Here is a 17,060-nt window from a genome sequence, read left to right as displayed (position 1 = left end):
GCTCCTCGCACTTAAAGGGCCAGAACAGACCAAAAATGGCTCAAGAACATCTCAAGGCCCCAGAGCCTATAAATCTAAGTGATGAAGAAATAGCAAAACTCTCAGACACACAGTTTAAAACACTGGTGATCAGGATCCTCACAGAACTGGTTGATTATAGCCACAAATTAGACAAACATATGAAGGCAAAACTAATTGAAATGAATGGAATTGCACAGGAAACCAATAGCATTGAAAAGGAAACTGGGACTCAAATCAATGGAGTGGACCAGAAGAAAGCAAATAATGGCCAAACAGAAAAGAGTGAAGAAGCAAGAATTCAAAAAAATGAAGAGAGTCTTAGGAACCTCCAGGACATCTTTAAACGCTCCAACATCTGAATTATAGGGGTGCCAGAAGGGGGGAAAGGAACAGCCACCAGTGGAAAACTTATTTGAACAAATAATAAAGGAGAATTTCCCCAATGTGGCAAAGGAAATAGACTTCCAGGAAATCCAGGAAGCTCAGAGAGTACCAAAGAAGTTGGACCCAAGAAGGAACACACCAAGGCACATCATTACATTAGCCAAGATTAAAATGAAGGACAGAATCCTTGAAGCAGCAAGAGATAAGGGAACAGTCACCTACAAAGGAGTCCCCATCAGACTGTCAGCTGATTTCTCAAAAGAGACCTTACAGGCAAGAAGGGGCTGGAAAGAGGTATTCCAAGTCATGAAATCCAAAGACCTACAACCAACAATGCTCTATCCAGCAAAACTTTCATTTAGAATGGAAGGACAGATAAAGTGCTTCTCAGATAAGATCAAATTCAAGGAGTTCATCATCACCAAGCCCTTATTATATGAAATGTTAAAGGGACTTATCTTAGAAAAAGAAGTTAAAGAAACATGAACAGTGAAAGGACAGCAAACTCACAGTTATCAACAACCACACCTAAAACGAAAGCAAATTAAAAGGACAGCTAGATCAGGAGTGGAAACATAGGAATGAAGATCTCAAGGAGGGTTAGCAACAGGGGAGTGGGAGGAGGAGAAGGGGGGAGAAGGTACAGAAAGTAAGTAGCATAGACAGTAGATAGAAAATAGATGGGGGGGGGGCAAGAATAGTATGGGAAATACAAAATCTAAAGAACTTGAGACACATAGTCATAAACTAAAGGGGGGGAAATGGTGGGGACGGGGGGTAGGGTGGAGGGGAATGAAGGGGGGGAATAGAACAACTGTAAAGGCATAATCAATAAAAAATAAAGAAAAACTTTTAAAAAAGAAATCACATTCTCTGCAAAATTTTTTTTTTAAAGATTTTACTTATTTACCTGTAGAGGGGAAAGGGAGGAGAGAGGGAGAGAAACACCAATGTATGGTTGCGTTCGTGCGTCCCCTGCTGGGAACTGGCCTGCAACCTGGTATGTGCCCTGACTGGGAATCGAATCACGATTGTCTGGTTCACAGGCCCGTGCTCAATCCACTGAGCTACATCAGCCAGGGCCCAAATTCTTAAGATCTATCTTCCAGTTCATCAATGGTTTCTTCAGCTGTTTCTGAGAGGTGGTCATCTTGTCCAGTCAGCTTCTAAGTTCATACATATACATTTAATCCTTGCCTAAGGACATTCTTATTGATTTTTTAGAGAGGTAAAGGGAGGTGGGGGAATAGAGAGAAACACTGATAAGTGAGAGAAACATCAATTGATTGCCTCTTGTACGCTTTCTGACTGGCAACCGAACACACAATCTAGGCATATGCCCTGACTGGGAATCAAACCTGCAACCTTTTGGTTTGCAGGAGGATGCTCCAACCAACTGAGCCATACCAGCCAGGGCATTTTTTTGTTGTTTGTTTCTTAAAGATACTTTTGGTTCTTTTCTCACATCTGATCAATGTTTTGTTTCTTTATCATTCCTTGAGTACCTTCCTTCCTTTAAGCACAGTAAGTGTTCATAGTTTATAATCTGTATTTGATAACTATCTGTAACATTTGAGGTTCTGTTTTGCAATTCATTGTTTCTGCTAAACCATTTTCATGATTCCTTACATATTTTATAATTTTACACTATAAGCCTATTTTTCTTGGTCATACATTTGTGGGAATTTTGAAAATTATGTTTTAAATGTGCTTGCTGTTCAGGACAGAATTTGTTTTCTTTTTGCTAGATCAGCGATTTTCAACCTTTTTCATCTCATGGAACACATAAACTAATTACTAAAATTCTGTGACACACCAAAAAATATATTTTTTGCAGCTCTGACAAAAATAGGTATAATTTTGATTCATTCACACCAGACAGCTCTTGTATTGGCTGCTCTCATTTTTTTGTTTGACAACCTAAGGGAAAAGAAGCCAGTGCCCCTTAGTAGATAGACAGTCAGGTATTGCATGTCTGAAAAATTCTTATGGCACACCAGTGTGCCATGGTACAATGGTAGAAAAATCACTGTGGTAGATGACTGTGTATCAATCTGGTACTATCTGAAATGCTCAACAGAGACTTTTATGGAATAACAGATAGTGTGAATTTTGCCCTACTTTGGCAACAAAAAGGATTTGTGACTAAAATTATTAGTGAAGATTTTCCTCCCCGCAAATCCAAACCAAGGCTGAAGTTCCCTTCTTTGGGAAAGTTTGTTTTTTTCTCCTACTTTTCCTTGTAGGAGTTCCCACACTGTCTCTAAGCACTGCTCATTAAAACCAAAGCCCTAGGCCACTAAGAATCAACAGAAGCATTAAGTTTAGCCCCTGGGTTTATTGCCTCTTTATTGCTCTGGATTAGTATTTTCTGATTGCTTTTGGTCTGAAGAGTTCTTTTGCTATATCACTTAAATCTCTCCTTTAAACTCTTTTAAAAGTACCAATATTGTCTTAACAACGCTAAATTAAAGGGAACTGTGAGGCAACTGTGGTGAAACAAAAAAATTATTTTGCTACCCAGGAATTATAAAATTATTGGCCTCAGTTTCCCAGTTTTTAAAAAACATAATGCCTAGTCTACCAATACTACTTATACTTTTTTTTTGTTTTTAATTTTTTTGATTATGCTGTTACAGTTGTTCTATTCCCTCCTTCATTCCCCTCCACCCTACCCCCATCCCCACCATTTCCCCCCCTTTAGTTTATGACCATGTGTCAAGTCCTTTAGATTCTATATTTCCCATGCTATTCTTGCCCCTCCATCTATTTTCTATCTACTGTCTATGCTACTTATTTTCTGTACCTTCTCCCCCCTCCTCCTCCTCCCACTCCCGTTACTAACCCTCCTTGAGATCTTCATTCCTATGTTTCCACTCCTGATCTAGCTGTCCTTTTAGTTTGCTTTTGTTTTAGGTGTGGTTGTTAATAACTGTGAGTTTGTTGTCCTTTCACTGTTCATGTTTCTTTAACTTCTTTTTCTTAGATAAGTCCCTTTAACATTTCATATAATAAGAGCTTGGTGATGATGAACTCCTTGAATTTGATCTTATCTGAGAAGCACTTTATCTGTCCTTCCATTCTAAATGAAAGTTTTGCTGGATAGAGCAATCTTGGTTGTAGGTCTTTGGATTTCATGACTTGGAATACCTCTTTCCAGCCCCTTCTTGCCTGTAAGGTCTCTTTTGAGAAATCCGCTGACAGTCTGGTGGGAACTCCTTTGTAGGTGACTGTCCCCTTATCTCTTGCTGCTTCAAGGATTCTCTCCATTTTAATTTTGGCTAATGTAATGATGATGTGCCTTGGTGTGTTCCTTCTGGGGTCCAACTTCTTTGGTACTCTCTGAGCTTCCTGGATTTCCTGGAAGTCTATTTCCTTTGCCACATTGGGGAAATTCTCCTTTATTATTTGTTCAAATAAGTTTTCCACTGGTGGCTGTTCCTTTCCCCCCTTCTGGCACCCCTAAACGCTCGGATGTTAGAGCGTTTAAAGATGTCCTGGAGGTTCCTAAGACTCTCCTCATTTCTTTGAATTCTTGCTTCTTCACTCTTTTCTGTTTGGCCATTATTTGCTTTCTTCTGGTCCACTCCATTGATTTGAGTCCCAGTTTCCTTTTCAATGCTATTGGTGTCCTGTGCAATTCCATTCATTTCAATTAGTTTCGCCTTCATATATTTGTCTAATTTGTGGCTATAATCAACCAGTTCTGTGAGGATCCTGATCACCAGTGTTTTAAACTGTGTGTCTGAGAGTTTTGCTATTTCTTCATCGCTTAGATCTATGGGCTCTGGGGCTTTGAGATCTTCTTGCGACATTTTTGGTCTGTTCTGGCCCTTTAAGTGTGAGAAGCGGAGCCTTGGACTCCCAGGTCGCTGGGTTGTGATGCTGTATGTGGGGGCGTGGTCAGAGCGAGGAAATGGCGACCCCCTCTGCTGTTTCTCACAGCTGGGTGACGATCAGCGCCTTAGGTGGTTCACTTGGGCCGGGCCACTCAGAGTCGCTGGGTTATGACGCTGTATGTGGAGGTGGAGTCAGAGCAGGGAAATGGCGGCGCCCTCCACTGCTGCTTGCCGTGGGGACCTGCCAGGCCCCAGTCCAACCGCCCACTCCCTCGCCTGTCTGCCCGCGCACAAATGCGCGACCACAGTCAATACGCAGCACCGCTCCCCCACTGTCGCTCGCCTGGTGGCTCGCTCGGTCGCTCACTAGGTCCAACCCTGCGCCTGGATTCCTCGAGTCTGGATTCGGCGCCTGAGTCCGTCTGACCGAGACCTCCTGTGTAACACCTCTTCACCAGCCGCTGGTTTCGCCCCTTACCGGTCAGGCTGAAGATTTTGTTGTTAACGGACTTCCGAAAAGTTCAATTTCCCGTGTTCTGGCTGTGTTTTCTGTTGCTAATATTTAGTTGTCTCTAAATTTGGTTGTGTGAGAAGGCACAGCACATCCACCTATGCCTCCATCTTGGCGGAAGTCTCCAATACTCCTTATACTTTCTACATACCTTGGACGCCTAACTTAACCTTAATAAAACCTTATCAAAACTGGTGAATTTTTACACAGCTATTTTAATACCGAAGATGAAAAGAAACTATGCAACATTCTTGGCATATTATGCTTTATTATTTCAAGAAAGGTAAAAACATAATTGAAACACAAAAGAAAACTTGTGCAGTGTGTGGAGGAGGTGCTATCACTGATCAAACATGTCAAACGTGGTTTGTGAACTTTCCTGGTACTATGACATTTTGCTATGGGGCTGTCATATGCATTGGAAGATGTTTAGCAGTACCCTTGGTCTCTACCCACTAGAAGCCAATAAATAGTAGGAGATAGCTGACATACTCAAAATATCCAAATCAATAAACCTATTGGTAAAAATGAAAAATCTGTCTTATTTTACAGAATAAACCACACAGTCTTTTGGGCCAACCCAATAGGTCAGCTATTAACACAAACCACCTGAGAATAAACCTACAACTGTGTATTGAATAAAATAGTATATAGGCAGATGTGTAAAAAAAAAAAAAAAAAAAACCAGTGTTAAGCAACTACAATTACTTTCTTTTTAAAAGTAGATGTCTTTTTTTATTTATTTATGTATTTAAGATTTTGTTTATTTATTTTTATACAGAGGAGAAGGGAGGAAGAGAGGGAGAAAAACAACAATGCATGGCTGACTCTCCCATATCCCCCACTGGGGCACCTGGCCCACAACCCAGGCATGTGCCCTAAACTGGGAATCAAACTGCGACTCTTCAATTCACAGGCCGGCACTCAACCACTGAGCCACACCAGCCAGGGCTATAATTACCTTTCTAACATAACAGACCACAGCCAATAACATTCTTCCTTAAAAAAGAAAAAGTGGCCTGAGTTTAAAATGGAAGTCTTAGGTCGCAATGCTTCTTGACTTTTTTTAGTTTCAGGGCTTTAAGCCTTTTTACGACAACATAAAAACCAATTAATAAAGTACTAAACCTTACAGGGGAGCAACAGCATCTTTGAGATGCACCATTTCAACAATCATAGCAATTCCTAGCTTAGAAATGTTAACTTACAATTACCAACTAGTTTTTTTTCTTTTCAAAGATTTTATTTATTTATTTTTAGAGCGGTGAAAGGAAGGGGGGAGAGAAAGGGAGAGAGAGAGAGAGAGAGAGGAAGAGAGAGAGGGAGAGGGAGAGAAACGTTAGTATGTGGTTGCCTCTGCAGCCCAACCCAGGCATGTGCCCTGACTGGGAATTGAATTGGCAACCCTTTGGTTCACAGTCCAGTGCTCAATCTACTGAGCCACACCAGGCAGGCCCAACTAGTTTTCTTACAGCACCAAAAGAGGTATCAGGGGTTACTTTAAAACCTCTATGGCATAATTTTAGGAGTTATCTTTATATCTGTTACTCTGTAGACATGCAAACAATGTATACCATACCAAAAGTATTCTTATCAAGAATTTTTAGTAGTCAGTCTTCAAATCCACTCTGGATAAATTAAAGATATAAGTAACTGATTAAAAGATAGTAGTGTCACTGTCACTATGTCACTAAAAGGGCTGAAAAAAACAGATGCAAAGATAACATCACCCAAAATAATGTTGCAGAAGTCATTTGATGTGCAGGAAATCACTACCCCTGTCACTGCTAAGCACTAAATGCCAAAATTCAAACCCATTACAACCATTACTTCTGCCAGCATCAAAGCCAATTCTCCTTAGAAATTTAACCTAAGGAGAATTGCAACTATTAACAGCCCTTCAAGATGACCACCTGTACTCCACTCCTGCCTGCAAAATGAAAGTTGTGACTAGAACCCCCATTTCCTTATATTGTGTATTTTTAAATACAAGTCATTTGTGGGTGTATGTGACTAGTGGCTCTGAGGTAACATGCTTGCATCGCCTAGACGTATGAGAATCAGGAATTTTGAGTTTTGACTAGTATGTACACTGTAGAGGTGTAACTCATACTAAGAGCACTTCTGCAAATTTAAAAAGCTACTCAAACATTAGGAGCCCCCAAATATGACAAATATATAAGAGATTAAGACTAATATTTAGCATATAAAATATATGCTAAAGAATGTTCACGGTACTACCCTGGATGGTATGGTGTGGCTCAGTGTACTGAGTGCCAGCCTATGAACTGAGGCATTGCAGGTTTCGATTCCCAGTCAGGGTACATGCCTGGGTTGCAGGGCCAGGTCCCCAGTTGGGGACAGGAGAGAGGCAACCCATAGATTTATCTCTCACACATTGATGTTGCTTTCTCTTTCTCCCTCCCTTTCCCCTCTAAAAATAAATAAATAAACTCTTTCAAAAAAGTCAAATTGCAAAAGAGTAACAAACATAATGTCACTATACAGATAAATTTATATTTATATAAAAACAGAAAGGTTTAGAGGAGACAAGGCCAACCTATTAACAACAGAAACTAAGATACTGCCAAACAGGGAAAACGTACAAAAAGACAAGGGATAGTTAATTACAAAGTATCATTTTTACTATTAAACTACTTAATGCCATTTTGACAAGTATAAAAAGAAACAATCAGTTCACTGCTGTAATTCACATAACTTTCCTAGGAGCTGGCACTGTATATCAATACTCTTAAATATATACATTTTTAGCCTAGAAATTCTCTACTCAGAAGAGATACTCAGAAACATGTAAGTACAAGAATGTTCACCGCACTAACCTGTAATACTGAAAAGTTAGAAACATCCCACTGTTATCACCTGAATGTTGGCATACTCCCCAAATTCGTACACTGAAATCCAAATGCTTAATGTGATGGTATTTAGGTGTGGCCTTGGGAGGTGATTAAATCATGGCACAGGAGGTCTCATTAACGGGACTGATGCTGTTCTGAAAGAGACCCCACAGAGCTCCCTAACCCCTTTCACCATGTAGGATGGTGAAAAAAAGACAACTTGTATGAACCAGAAAGCCCCCACCAAACACCAAATCTGCTGGCACCACGATCCCAGACTTCCCATAAGCTACCCAGAGTGTGATATTGTTGTAGCAGCCCAAATGGACTAAAATACCAACTACAGAGGATCTGTTCAATAACTGTAGTCCAGACATTTACAAAATGTCCCAGAACCTTAAAACAAGATTGGACATAAAACTGTTGAAATCTGAGTAAGTTGTGTGGACTGCACCAATGTCCACTGGCTGGTTTTTACATCATACTATAATTATGCTAGGAACCACTCCTGGGGGGAACTGGGCAAAAAGTACATAGGACCACCCTGCACATTTTGGGGGCAACTTGATTATTTATAATTATTTCCAAAGAAGTTTTTCAATATTGTAGAAGACATGGAAATGTTCACAGAAACTTGGGGTGGAGAGGGAATAAAGCAAATTGCTATCCTATTATAAAAAAGATTTAATTTTGAAAAATAATTCACCAACACAGAAAAGACTATAAAGACTAAAAATAAGTGTGATCTCTGGTTATCTCTGAGCAGTGGTGTTTTTATTTTCATTTTTGTGCTTTTCTGTATTTTCCTAAAATTATCTATTACTTTTACAATAAAAAAAATATATAATGAAACACTTAAGTTCCAAAGAAAAGACATATCACTTGGTAAAATCTTTCTTGGCAAGCGACATAGACTACTGTCTTCAAATAAGCTTATAGAGTCTATCAACTGATTTAAAAAAGCACAAATGAGCAAAAAAGACAATTCAGAGCAAAAAGTACACCCCAAAATCAACAAACATGGAAAAATGTTCCATCACACTTGTTAGTGAAGAAACACAAAATACCCCTGATTGGGGTGGCTCAGTGGATTGAGTGTCCACTGAGAACTGAAAGGTCACTGGTTTGAATCCCATTAGGGCACACACCTGGGTTATGGGCCAGGTCCCCAGTAGGGGGCATGTGAAAGGCAATCAATCAATGAATTTCTCACACATCAATGTGTCTCTCCCCCTCTTTCTCCCTTGCTGTCCATTACTCTAAACACAAATAAATAAAATCTTTAAAACACACACAAAATCAATGATTTAATTTTAACCTCTACAGTTAATTTTAACAAGTAAGAATGCCTGATACTGACAAGATACAGTAAGTTGGGTAATGGTAGTAATACTTTTGGAAAGCAATTTCCAATACAGATATAAAAAACTTACTCTAGATAACCATGTTTGAGTCATCTTTTGACTAAAGTTTAATAAAGAACCTCATCAAAATCCTTTTATCTACCACAGAACTAGAAATCCTCAAGGTTACAGTTGTACAAAAAACATCTATGAGGTCTGTTCAGAAAGCATACAGCCATATAATATGAATAAGAGGCATTCATTGAAACAGATACAAAAACACTGTACATAGGACATCTCAATCCCCTTCAAAGTAGGCACCTTGGGACCTCACACAGTTCTCCCAATTGCCATCAGCTGCCTTGTCATATTTTCCTGAATCTCATCGGTGGTCTGAAGTCTCTTCCCTTTCAAAGGTGATTTTAGTTTTGAGAAAAGCCAGAAGTCGCAGGGCACCAAATCTGGGCTGTAGGGGCGCTGAGTCACCTGGGTGATTTGATGTTTCACCAAAAAACTCTGCAAGGGATGAGATACATGAGTAGACACACTGTCATGATGAAGCTGCCAATTACGAGGTGCCCATAGTTGTGGCTTTCTGAATCATCTGAATGGTTTCCAAGGAGTAATGTTCAAGCTTAACACAAAATGTAATGCAGATTTTTGCTGTATTCACTCAGTCATTTTTAAAAAAGATTTACTTATTTATCTTTAGAGGGGAAGGGAAGGAGAGGAGGAGAGAAATATCATTGTATGGTTGCCTCTCCTGAGTCTCCTGCTGGGAACTGGCCTGCAACCCAGGCATGTGCCCTGACTGGGAATCGAACCACGATAGTGTGATTCGCAGGCCTGCGCTCAATCCACTGAGCTACACCAGCCAGGTCACTCAGTCATTTTTAATGTGATGGCCACACAGTACACATGGTCACTCAATGGCATCTACCACCCCCCAATGGTACAGTGAAGTCATCATTGTTCACACATGCACATCCAGCCCACTCTCCTTGGCTGACAGGGTACATCAATGTTGTACAAACTGTTCTAGTTACATTAACAATGGTTGGACTTTTTCCTGACAGATCTCGTATTAAAGAATGTAAATTGTCCAAGTGCCTGCCGAAACCACCTGCCAACACTCGCATAGTATACAAGCAACCAGATACTCTCAAATCACCACAAAAACATTCAAATGTCAGTCTATAAAACTGATAGGTTAATCACCACCTCTATTTCTAAGCAATATATGTCATCACCGAAGTCAAAAGAAGTGCTCACTCTTGATCCACAGTAAAGCCAATTCCTATCTGGGGAAAGAGATAAATAAAAGAGAAAGAAAGGGAAACATCAAATTCTTGGCAAAAAGATACCTTCCAGGAAGAAGAGACAGCAGCTGTTTTCAAACTTAAAAAAAAAAAAAAGGTTAGAAAAAAGTCACCATAAATATGGTGAAGCCATCTCTTTGACTATATACAAAATGACTTGATTTACTTACCTATTTACTATCAGAAAACAGAAACGCCACGCCACTTAACCCCACGAATGCTGAGAAACAGAAACAGAAGTACGTGAACTGACTGAACTCGCCGGCCTTGTGGCAGAGCAATCTTCCAGATTAAATTTTACATCTCCAATACTGAGAGGGCTGCTCAAACAAAAGAAGCGCCTATCATTTTATCCAGCCTAAAACTTCAGGATCCTAAGAGAAGATGCTTAGGGGTATTTTATGGCAAGTAAAAGTGAAAATTAAACTGGGGATTTATATACCTTCTAACAGAGAATAATTAACATTTATGGAATATTTAATTTACCTTCATAACAACTTTATTTAAATACCATTGTCACCCACATTTTGCATGTAAGAAAAAAGTTACTTTACCTGAAGGTACAGTAATATGTACAAGGCTGCACAACTAATAAGACAGAACCAGGATTTGAATCTAGGCAGTCTGGAGCCTGACACTACTACAGTTGCCTTAGAAGAAACTTTAAGACAACTAGTTACATACTATTTAAGAAATATTATAAATCTTCTCACCAAGCCAAATGTTACCTGTCTCCAGTTCTGCCTAAGAATGGCTAATAATCCAGAAGAAATAGATGAAGAATACAGCTATCAGATAAGAACTAGGGTCCCCAGGGCTGAAGTCAATTAAGCTCTGCAATAATTTTTATCCTAGGGCTAAGATATAGCTAATTTTCCATTTAAATAAATAAGTGTGTGCGTGTGTGTGTACACACACACACGCACACACATTCACAGTAGTTCATGAAATTTTACCTCCTATCACAAACAATGTATGCTAATCTGAATTATTCCATCTGCAAGCTCCACAATGGCAGTGACCTTGTTTATGACTTACTGCTCCCTAGTACCTTGAACACTGACAGGCACACAGGAGGCCAACAATAAAATCTGTAGAATGAATATATACTATGATTGTTTTCTCAAACATTACTGGGCAAAAGAATCATCTGTGCATCTTGATAAAGTGCAGATTATGATTCAATATCCAGTTATCAGGTCAGAAAGTTTATATTCTAACAATCCCCTGGGTCAGAAAGTTTTCTGGTGATCCAGAACTCACACTTTGAATAACAAGGTAACTGGACCACCCTAGGTCATCTCCCCCAAGCTCTCCAAGTTGTCAAGAATCAGAATTCACTTACTCTCCAATGTGGAAGGAACCTGAAGTTTATTCATCAATAAAGATATTGGTACTGGTCCTCTAGTGTCAGGGAAATACAAGACTTATATCCCCAAAGTCCCACTACTTCAGTCAGATGGCATCTTGAAAACTGTTTAAAAACAAACCTAAACTGATGCCTCCCTAGATTAGTGGCTTAATTTAGGGGGATCATGGATTGAAATGAAAACATAATCAAAACTACAGATTTCTCCTATAGTTCTAGATATGAGACTCATGAATCCCCTTACTAAAGATTAGACTATTAATATTTAACATTTAAGTAATGTAAATAGTCCTCGAAAGAACTGAGCCGTTTTACTTGAAATTGGTTATCTGATAAAGCCAATGGCTAAGGATACAAATGAACTAAAAAGATCCTCAAATATCACTATTAAATACCAAAATAATTATTTTCAAAAAAGGCACCTTTTAATTCCTAGTGTGTATAGTCAAGTCAGCAAGCCATTCACTTTCAAATGATAATGACCACAAAACTAAGATGAGACTTATCTTTCATAAATATCTATTAAAGCAGCAGCTCACATATAGTGTTTATATACCAGATTCTAAGTGCATTATATTAACTGTCAACCCTCTTAACAATCCTGTGGGATAGATATTAATATTACCCTCATGTATTAGTAATATTCTCAACTTACAGATAAAACAGAAACAGAGATTAAAAAACTTGCCCAAGGTCATACAATTAGAAAGTGGCTCAGCCTGAGCAGACAGAGTCCAAATTCTTAACCATTCTTTTATGCAACCTTGTATATAAATGTATCTTATCATTATTACTCAATCACTGCTTTCCTATTTTTCTCCTTTCCCCAACTCAAAAGGCTAGAATAATCCTATTTCCCTTACTTTGCTTAACTGCAAATTTTTGTAAATCCTATGAATTTACATTTCCCATAGCCACAACAAATATTTATTTTAGTGCCAACTTATGTACACTATGTTGCTGTTGATAAGGGGAAAAACTGCCAATAAACAGAGTGAATCTCTCATCTCCTCTGAAATATTAAAAATAATCATACAAACTAGACCATTAAGAATGAAATGGAGTGAGACACCTGTTCCAGAAAACAGGTGTACACTATGACTGTCCAAGACAAAACGGGAAGTATGGGCTCCCTACCCGTTTTACAGTTTATGGTGTCTAGTGGTGTGAGATACTAGCAAACTATGTGCTACACAAACCTTGATCACTCCTGACTTTTCTGCTCTGACACAGAAAATGCTTTTCTCAGTAACATATAAGCGAAACCAAACTTAACTCCTAACCTTTGGAATTTGGCTTTATGTCTACAGTTCATTCCCTACTCCTAGTAATATTTACCCAAAGTACTCCTCTACTTTGGTTTAGGTTTAGATCTTTGGTTTTTGGTTTAGAGCCAGTAATTTATAAATACAGAGGTATTTTCTGAACCAAATATTGGTTCAAATGGTCTGACAATGCAACAGACAAGGGGGGAAACAAGAGTATGTGATCTTCGAAAGTTTCTTTATCTTGCATTTACTTGACACTTGTACATTAGAAAAAATATTTTTCCAAAAGAGTAAATATAAAATGCCTATTTGCATTTTATCACTTGTGTTCCTTTAAACCCTTCATGTAAATGAGTTTGTATTAGCATATTAGTAACTCTTCATGTTTTAAAACTTTTCTCCAATTAGACTAAATTATTAAACTATAAAAAAATTTTAGTAAGGCAATTACTGTTTCATTCACCTGTACCACACAGCAAATTATAAAAGTAACAAGGCTAAAACAGAACTCAAAAAGTTATACATCTCTTAGATCAGTGCTTATCTCACAGTAGTTATTGCAATTACCAGTGCCACTATCGTGTAGTTTTGATAAATTTACCGGAAATATTTAATATATAAAGCACAAAGTTCAGTAGTTTTGGAAGGCACACTTATATACTGAACAATTTACATCAGAATATTTACTGTGATAATATGATAGTGTCTGTAAAGCCCTTAACTAATTATACATATTGCAATGCTTACTTAATTCATAAACACCACAAACACCACGAACGTAACCTAGTTCTGTCAGAAGAAATTACTAATCTCAAATTATGAATAGGAACTTGAGGCTCAAAAAAGTCATCTCTTGCCTCAGGTCATATAGCTAATGTTTAAACTCAGGATTCCAAAATCCTCACAGAGAATCACAGTGCATTAATACAAGAGTTGACAATGTTTTCAAGACTGAAAACCTTCCTCGTTAGACTTCTGGCCAAGACTGAGGCATAGGTGGAAGCACTGTACCTCCTGGAACAACCAAATTTAAGGGCAACAAAGATTTAGAAACAAAAACACAACCAAAACAGAAAACTGAACTGTACCTAAGCCCGACAACAACAAACTGTGCATTCAGACCAGTAAGAGGGGCAGAGTCCGCGGCAGGAAAAGGTGGTGGGGTTAGGGAACCCGGGCAGGCCCAGGACGAAATGAGCAAACCCAGTAAGGCTCACAAGGGGGCTGGCTGACCGCAGACACACATTTGTGCCCAAATAACCAGGCAAAAAAACGGGCAGTGAGACCAACCGCACAACCCAGAGACCCAGCAATGGGAATTAAAGCCTAAAAGCACCAAATGGAAAATTTGGGGGGGGGGGGTGTTGAGGTGCTGGGAAGAGGCTCCCAGCCTCACAGGAGAGTTCACTGGAGAGACCCACAGGGTCCTAGAAAGTACACAAGCCCACATACCCAGAAACCAGCACCAGAAGGGCCCAATTTGCTTGTGGGAAGCAGCAGAGGGGACCGAAGTCCGAGAGAGTGTGGAACAAATGCCATTGCTCCCTCTCTGACCCTGCCCCCACATACAGTGTCACAACCCAGAGACTTGGGTTGCCCTGCCCCGGTGAACACCTAAGCCTCCGCCCCTCATATGTAACAGGCATAAACAGACCGAAACATTATGGCTCAAACACAAGAACAAATCAAAGCCCTAGAGCCAATACTTAAGTGACAGAGACAGCCAACCTACCAGATGCACAGTTCAAAACACTGGTGATCAGGATGCTCACAGAACTGGTTGATTTTAGTCACAAATTAGATGAAAAAATGAAGGCTACACTAAGTGAAATTAAGCAAAATGCAAGGGAACCAATAGTGATGGAAAGGAAACTGGGGCTCAAATCAATGGAGTAGACTAGAAGGAAGAAAGAAACAACCAAACAGAAAAGAATGAAGAAATGAGAATTCAAAAAAATGAGGAGAGGCTTAGGTACCTCCAGGACAACTTTAAATGTTCCAACATCCCAATTATAGGAGTGCCAGAAGGGGAAGAGGAACGGCAACAAGTGGAAAGCTTATTTGAATAAATAATAAAAGAGAACTTCCCCAATCTGGCAAAGGCAATAGACTTCCAGGAAGTCCAGGAAGCTCAGAGACTCCCAAAGAAGGTAGACCCAAGGAGGAACACACCAAGGCACATCATAATTACATTACCCAAGATTAAAATGAAGGAGAGAATCCTAGGAGCAGCAAAAGATAAGGGGACAGTCACCTACAAAGGAATGCCCATCAGACTGTCAGCTGATTTCTCCAGAGACCTTACAGGCAAGAAGGGGCTGGAAAGAAGTATTCCAAGTCATGAAATCCAAAGCCCTACAGCCAAGATTGCTCTACCCAGCAAAGCTTTCATTTAGAATGGAAGGGCAGATAAACTGCTTCTCAGATAAGGTCAAGTTCAAGGAGTTCATCATCACCAAGCTCTTATTATATGAAATGTTAAAGGGACTTATCTAAGAAAAAGAAGATGAAAAATGTGAACAGTAAAAGGACAGCAAACTCAGTTATTAACAACCTCACCTAAAACAAAAGCAAACTAAGAGGACAGCTAGATCAGGGGTGAACCACAGAAATGGAGATGACATGGAGGGTTAGCAACAAGGGAGTGGGAGGAGGAGAAGGGGGGAGCATAGAAGGTAGGTAGAAAATAGACAAGAGGGCAAGAATAGTATGGGAAATGTAGAAGCTAAAGAACTTGTGACATGTGGACATGAACCAAAGGGGAGAACTGGGGCGAGGGGCCATGCAGGGTGGAAGGGAATGAAAGGGGAGGAAATGGGACAACTGTAATGGCATAATCAATTAAATATATTAAAAAATATATTTAATACTCAGAATGGTTTCCAAATTATGGAAGCTATGAGGCCTGGTGCTAGATCTTACTTATTTAATGCATTAATAAAGAAACTCATGATTATATCCCAATGTTTTAATATTTTTATTGAGGTTTAATTGAAACAGAAAGTGAAAATAAAGTGTTAAATTATATCATACACACACATATAGATAGATAAATAGATAGATAGATATCATGAAACTATCACCACAAATAGGACAATGGACTTTTCCACCCCCAGAAAGTTTCTTTCTGTCCCTGTATAATCCATCTTTCGACCACACCCATCCACAACTGATTATTGCTTTGCTTTCTGTCACTATAAATAATTTGCATTTTTGAGAATTTTACATAAATGAAACCATGCATTGTGTGTCTATTTTGTGAGCAGAAGTGGGAATCTGGCCTTTTCCTCAACCTAATAATTTTGACATTTATCCATGCTGTGTGATCATACACTGCTTTTCTTCTTTTTATTGCTGAGTAGTAACAACTTTACCACAAGTTGTTTATTCATTTACCTGCTGATGGACAATTACACTGTTAAGAGTTTTTAGTGGCTACAAATTATCTTGCTATTAACATTCATATAAAAAAAAGTTAAACTTTAAACAAAACTAAAGCAAAACACAGAATATAGGAATGGTAAGTTAAAATGCTATTAACATTATCAGAGTTACAGTCATTTTTCACTTAAAGATATTTGAAGAGGAGATTAGAATCTTTTATGACTTGAAATTAACAGCTGGATTAGTTTCTCAACTATCTCTACCTTTCATTGCCCTACAATACAGACTCAGACCCCATTTCTAACTACAGGGTCAAATCTCTTTTTTTAAGTTCCTAGGTAGAACAAAATCACAGATTTGAAATGTTCATGTCTAGTATTAAGGGTCACTTCGATTGACTGTGAAGTATTAATAATATGAAGCTGGCATAGCCCAAACAAACAAAAACTGATACAAAATAGGTGAATACTAATATCTCTACTAACTTTTCATATAATGTACTTTGAAGCACTATGAATGAAGTACCTCTACATTTTTATGTTCACCTCTAAGCATTTTATTCCTTTTCACACTTCAAAAATAATTTTTACTTCATTTTTCAGTCCATTATATCTAAAAATATTTCGGGAATGTTTTTACTGATTTTTAAATTCTACCATCAAGTTGCAATAAATATTACAAAATCCAATTGTTCAAAGATCACTCAGCTATTCACTTATTTAAAATTCTTTTTGGCAATCAATTCCCAATTCATTTAGGCACTTCTT

General features: G+C 38.7%; 1 protein-coding gene across 6 annotated transcripts in view; it reads right to left on the bottom strand.

The window, feature by feature from the left end:
- LARP4 (La ribonucleoprotein 4) overlaps positions 1-17,060 on the bottom strand; it is an 80,394-nt gene that overhangs the window by 58,944 nt on the left and 4,390 nt on the right. The window contains exon 2 of one of the 6 annotated variants that reach the window (XM_037136660.2): positions 10,443-10,492. The exons of the other annotated variants lie outside the window; for them this stretch is intronic. The gene's annotated coding sequence lies outside the window, so the exon portion shown is untranslated. The remainder of the gene's footprint in view (positions 1-10,442; positions 10,493-17,060) is intronic. 6 annotated transcript variants of the gene reach the window in all.

The sequence above is a fragment of the Artibeus jamaicensis genome, unplaced genomic scaffold, assembly GCF_021234435.1.
Source record: "Artibeus jamaicensis isolate MK-2021 breed Jamaican fruit bat unplaced genomic scaffold, CSHL_Jam_final contig_233, whole genome shotgun sequence".
Classification (NCBI taxonomy): Eukaryota; Metazoa; Chordata; class Mammalia; order Chiroptera; family Phyllostomidae; genus Artibeus; species Artibeus jamaicensis.
This window is presented reverse-complemented; position numbering and strand designations above follow the sequence as displayed.